The sequence below is a fragment of the Schistocerca gregaria genome, unplaced genomic scaffold, assembly GCF_023897955.1.
Source record: "Schistocerca gregaria isolate iqSchGreg1 unplaced genomic scaffold, iqSchGreg1.2 ptg000742l, whole genome shotgun sequence".
Classification (NCBI taxonomy): Eukaryota; Metazoa; Arthropoda; class Insecta; order Orthoptera; family Acrididae; genus Schistocerca; species Schistocerca gregaria.
This window is the reverse complement of record NW_026062118.1, coordinates 192,501-197,500: the sequence shown is the minus strand read 5'-3', so window position 1 is coordinate 197,500 and position 5,000 is coordinate 192,501. Positions and strand designations below refer to the sequence as shown.

At 53.9% G+C, this 5,000-nt stretch overlaps 1 non-coding gene across 1 annotated transcript in view; it reads right to left on the bottom strand.

Annotated features, from left to right (window-relative positions):
* The window catches only part of LOC126320737 (small subunit ribosomal RNA), a 1,893-nt gene extending 596 nt beyond the window's left edge, over positions 1–1,297 (bottom strand). The window contains exon 1 of the ribosomal RNA XR_007558230.1: positions 1–1,297. This exon is cut by the window's left edge and continues 596 nt beyond it. This is a non-coding gene — a ribosomal RNA (small subunit ribosomal RNA).
* Between the last annotated feature and the right edge of the window lie 3,703 nt (positions 1,298–5,000).

Sequence of the window (5,000 nt, the reverse complement as noted above, 5' to 3'; positions counted from 1 at the left end):
GGCCTGGTGAGGTTTCCCGTGTTGAGTCAAATTAAGCCGCAGGCTCCACTCCTGGTGGTGCCCTTCCGTCAATTCCTTTAAGTTTCAGCTTTGCAACCATACTTCCCCCGGAACCCAAAAGCTTTGGTTTCCCGGAGGCTGCCCGCCGAGTCATCGGAGGAACTGCGGCGGATCGCTGGCTGGCATCGTTTATGGTTAGAACTAGGGCGGTATCTGATCGCCTTCGAACCTCTAACTTTCGTTCTTGATTAATGAAAACATACTTGGCAAATGCTTTCGCTTCTGTTCGTCTTGCGACGATCCAAGAATTTCACCTCTAACGTCGCAATACGAATGCCCCCGCCTGTCCCTATTAATCATTACCTCGGGTTCCGAAAACCAACAAAATAGAACCGAGGTCCTATTCCATTATTCCATGCACACAGTATTCAGGCGGGCTTGCCTGCTTTAAGCACTCTAATTTGTTCAAAGTAAACGTGCCGGCCCACCGAGACACTCAACTAAGAGCACCCTGGTAGGATTTCAACGGGGTCCGCCTCGGGACGCGCAAGCACGCCTTCGGCTCGCCCCACCGGCAGGACGTCCCACGATACATGCCAGTTAAACACCGACGGGCGGTGAACCAACAGCGTGGGACACAAATCCAACTACGAGCTTTTTAACCGCAACAACTTTAATATACGCTATTGGAGCTGGAATTACGGCGGCTGCTGGCACCAGACTTGCCCTCCAATAGATACTCGTTAAAGGATTTAAAGTGTACTCATTCCGATTACGGGGCCTCGGATGAGTCCCGTATCGTTATTTTTCGTCACTACCTCCCCGTGCCGGGAGTGGGTAATTTGCGCGCCTGCTGCCTTCCTTGGATGTGGTAGCCGTTTCTCAGGCTCCCTCTCCGGAATCGAACCCTGATTCCCCGTTACCCGTTACAACCATGGTAGGCGCAGAACCTACCATCGACAGTTGATAAGGCAGACATTTGAAAGATGCGTCGCCGGTACGAGGACCGTGCGATCAGCCCAAAGTTATTCAGAGTCACCAAGGCAAACGGACCAGACGAGCCAATCCGATTGGTTTTGATCTAATAAAAGCGTCCCTTCCATCTCTGGTCGGGACTCTGTTTGCATGTATTAGCTCTAGAATTACCACAGTTATCCAAGTAACGTGGGTACGATCTAAGGAACCATAACTGATTTAATGAGCCATTCGCGGTTTCACCTTAATGCGGCTTGTACTGAGACATGCATGGCTTAATCTTTGAGACAAGCATATGACTACTGGCAGGATCAACCAGGGAGCTGCGTCAACGAGAGCTGAGCAGCCGGCCGCCCGGGAGTGTGTCCCGAGGGCCCGCGCGAACACGCAAGCGTCCGCTCAATTATTCTGCAAACAGGAGGAGGCTGAGCTCCCCTGCACGATACACCTCGAAACCCTCTCAGGTCCCGGCGGCGCGCAGCGCCGTCCTAAGTACTTGGTCGGGTTCGAGAGAGGCGCAATCGCCCGGAGATAGGCGAGTAGACGCTTTCAGTGCGAACACCCGTGCTCCCAACTGAGCTTGCCGCTGCCGACAGAGGCCCGGGAGCGTGCTGTCGTGGCATTGCCGGCGGGAAACAACACGCGCCACCTACGGTGACCGGCAGCTCCAACGCCAGCGCCACAGAAGGGCAAAGCCCCACTTGGGTGCAGAAGCGAACTCTCCCAGCACAGCGCACGCGCCAACACGTCCGCAGAGCTGCGATACAAACCACCTGCGAGAACCGCTGGGGGCGACCGAGCAGCAGACGGCGTCGCGACGCCGAGTGCCGGGCGGCGGCGCATCCTCAACGCACACAGTCCGCAATCGGACCAGCACACTGCAGATGTCCACCGCGCTTCGCACCGGGCTCGGCAGAACCCACTTTGGCCGCCTGGCGCCGCGCGCAGGGTGCGCCGGCGCATAGCTGGGACGCCAGCCGGGCCCGTCGGCCGGCGCTCCTGCCACTGGGCGCCCCCCACCAGCCGGCTGTAGTGCGTGCGCTCACGCAGCGCGCGGCCAGCACGCCGGGCGGCCCCCCCTCACCGGCCGGGGACTGTCCCGCCAAGCCACAGCCTCGTATCGCTTCATACCCACATGGCCAACTCAGGTTCGAGGGCATGGCGGGTACCGCCGAAACAACCGGTTCACAGATGTACCGATCGTCGCTATCACCGATGCACCTGCAGCGCGAACAACCGCTCAACAACTGATTTCCAGTTCATTTGCGGATCTTTGGCAGCAAACGTATACGTCAATCTACATTTGCGAAATCTACGATTCTGGCATGCCTGCATGTTATGTGTCACGACACGCTACATCAGCCCACATACACACTGCGGCATGTACACGAGAGAACACGTGGAAGATGGTCCGCGCACGTGTGCAATGTCCCTTGCGCGGTCGACTGTCAACCGGCCTCTGTAGCATGTCGCAGATGTGGAACGCGGTCCACCGTGCTATCATGTTGTTTGGGGCAATACGATTAAATAGGAAAACCCTCGTCGCTACATCAACAGACGGCTCACGCTGATTCCCGGCAGAGGGAGGAGGGGGGGGGGGGGGGCCAACATGCAATACTTTCGTCCGTACCTACTTACCACATGTCTGTACGGCGTACAACAGTGCAATCTCGCTGTAATGGGGAGACGAGACAAGTAGCATCGTGCACAACATATGGCCCTTATGATTCGCCATTGTAGGGCGCAGCCGGTGTACGGTCAAGCATGTGCCACATTATGTCACTCAGTACGTAACGACGGATGATCAGTGTGGGTTACGCGTACATCAGCGGACAGTCCACACAGGCCGTACCACAACGTACACTGACTGCATCGACAACCGAATGCAACTGAACAGCTGCAAGGCTCATTTCACAAACAAACGCCTGACCGACCAGCTTGGAAGGGCAGGAGGGGAGGGCGATATTCGTTCTGTAGCGGTACACCCTTCCAGTGGTTAGCGGGACTGTGTAGAAAGTACGCAACACTCGAAAGACCTTTATGTGAGGGTACGCACCATGGCATCAAGAAATACACATGACACCAGAGGATCCAAGCAGTGAACTATGTTCAGAGGGTTGCTGTTAGGCAAAGCTACATTCCTGTGACGTTACATGTGACAGTTAAGGTGCAGTGTAAGTTAGGTTAAGGTGCAGTGTAAGTTAGGTTAAGGTGCAGTGTAAGTTAGGTTAAGGTGCAGTGTAAGTTAGGTTAAGGTGCAGTGTAAGTTAGGTTAAGGTGCAGTGTAAGTTAGGTTAAGGTGCAGTGTAAGTTAGGTTAAGGTGCAGTGTAACTTAGGTTAAGGTGCAGTGTAACTTAGGTTAAGGTGCAGTGTAACTTAGGTTAAGGTGCAGTGTAACTTAGGTTAAGGTGCAGTGTAACTTAGGTTAAGGTGCAGTGTAAGTTAGGTTAAGGTGCAGTGTAACTTAGGTTAAGGTGCAGTGTAACTTAGGTTAAGGTGCAGTGTAACTTAGGTTAAGGTGCAGTGTAAGTTAGGTTAAGGTGCAGTGTAAGTTAGGTTAAGGTGCAGTGTAAGTTAGGTTAAGGTGCAGCGTAAGTTAGGTTAAGGTGCAGCGTAACTTAGGTTAAGGTGCAGCGTAACTTAGGTTAAGGTGCAGCGTAACTTAGGTTAAGGTGCAGCGTAACTTAGGTTAAGGTGCAGCGTAACTTAGGTTAAGGTGCAGCGTAACTTAGGTTAAGGTGCAGCGTGGGTTAGGTTAGGGGCCAACGTGGGTTAGGTTAGGGGCCAACGTGGGTTAGGTTAGGGGCCAACGTGGGTTAGGTTAGGGGCCAACGTGGGTTAGGTTAGGGGCCAACGTGGGTTAGGTTAGGGGCCAACGTGGGTTAGGTTAGGGGCCAACGTGGGTTAGGTTAGGGGCCAACGTGGGTTAGGTTAGGGGCCAACGTGGGTTAGGTTAGGGGCCAACGTGGGTTAGGTTAGGGGCCAACGTGGGTTAGGTTAGGGGCCAACGTGGGTTAGGTTAGGGGCCAACGTGGGTTAGGTTAAGGGCCAACGTGGGTTAGGTTAAGGGCCAACGTGGGTTAGGTTAAGGGCCAACGTGGGTTAGGTTAAGGGCCAACGTGGGTTAGGTTAAGGGCCAACGTGGGTTAGGTTAAGGGCCAACGTGGGTTAGGTTAAGGGCCAACGTGGGTTAGGTTAAGGGCCAACGTGGGTTAGGTTAAGGGCCAACGTGGGTTAGGTTAAGGGCCAACGTGGGTTAGGTTAAGGGCCAACGTGGGTTAGGTTAAGGGCCAACGTGGGTTAGGTTGCCAGAGATGTGTCAAATCAGGATGTACGTTTGGCTGGTGTCAGGTGGTGGGTTGGTTCGATGCCTTTATAAGGGGTGTGGCCAAAGTGTATTTTATTACTTGTACCTTTTGTGTTGTGGCGTGGCGTTGCGTCCTGTGTTGATACTGGGTGGACCACTGTGGGTGTTGCTGGCTGATTTGAGCTGCGTTGTTTGCGGGTGATGTGAGACATTCTGTCTTATTAGTGGACGTGACGTTCCTCTTGTCGTTGTTTGGATAGTGTCCTGTGGCAGCGAGGATAAAATGGATGTTGTTGAACGATAGTGCTTTGGTGCTTTCGCTTTGTTACACACAGAGTGGACTGTGAGATAGGGTGACTGGGTCGAGTGCGGTTCACACTGTCCTCCCCAGTTTACAGTATGTATCATCTATGTATGTGGTCCTGCATCATTTACTAAGGAGGGACGTCAGACGACTGAAATATTAGTTATGTACTGATGTAAAGCAGAATGCTTACCTTCCACCAGTGGGCGAGTATCGACTCTGCCCCAGAGTTGCCACCGCAGGAAGAGGTGTCGGAAACACTACCCGCACACCGTCACCACTGTGCGGGGGGACGGACCCTCTATATCCTCAGCGGCGCACTCTTTGCCACCGAGCGTCACGTCTCGCGGCCCGCCGTCCAGAGCATGTATTGGGACAGCGGGACTTTGGCTTTTGGGAGATAACTCTTCATG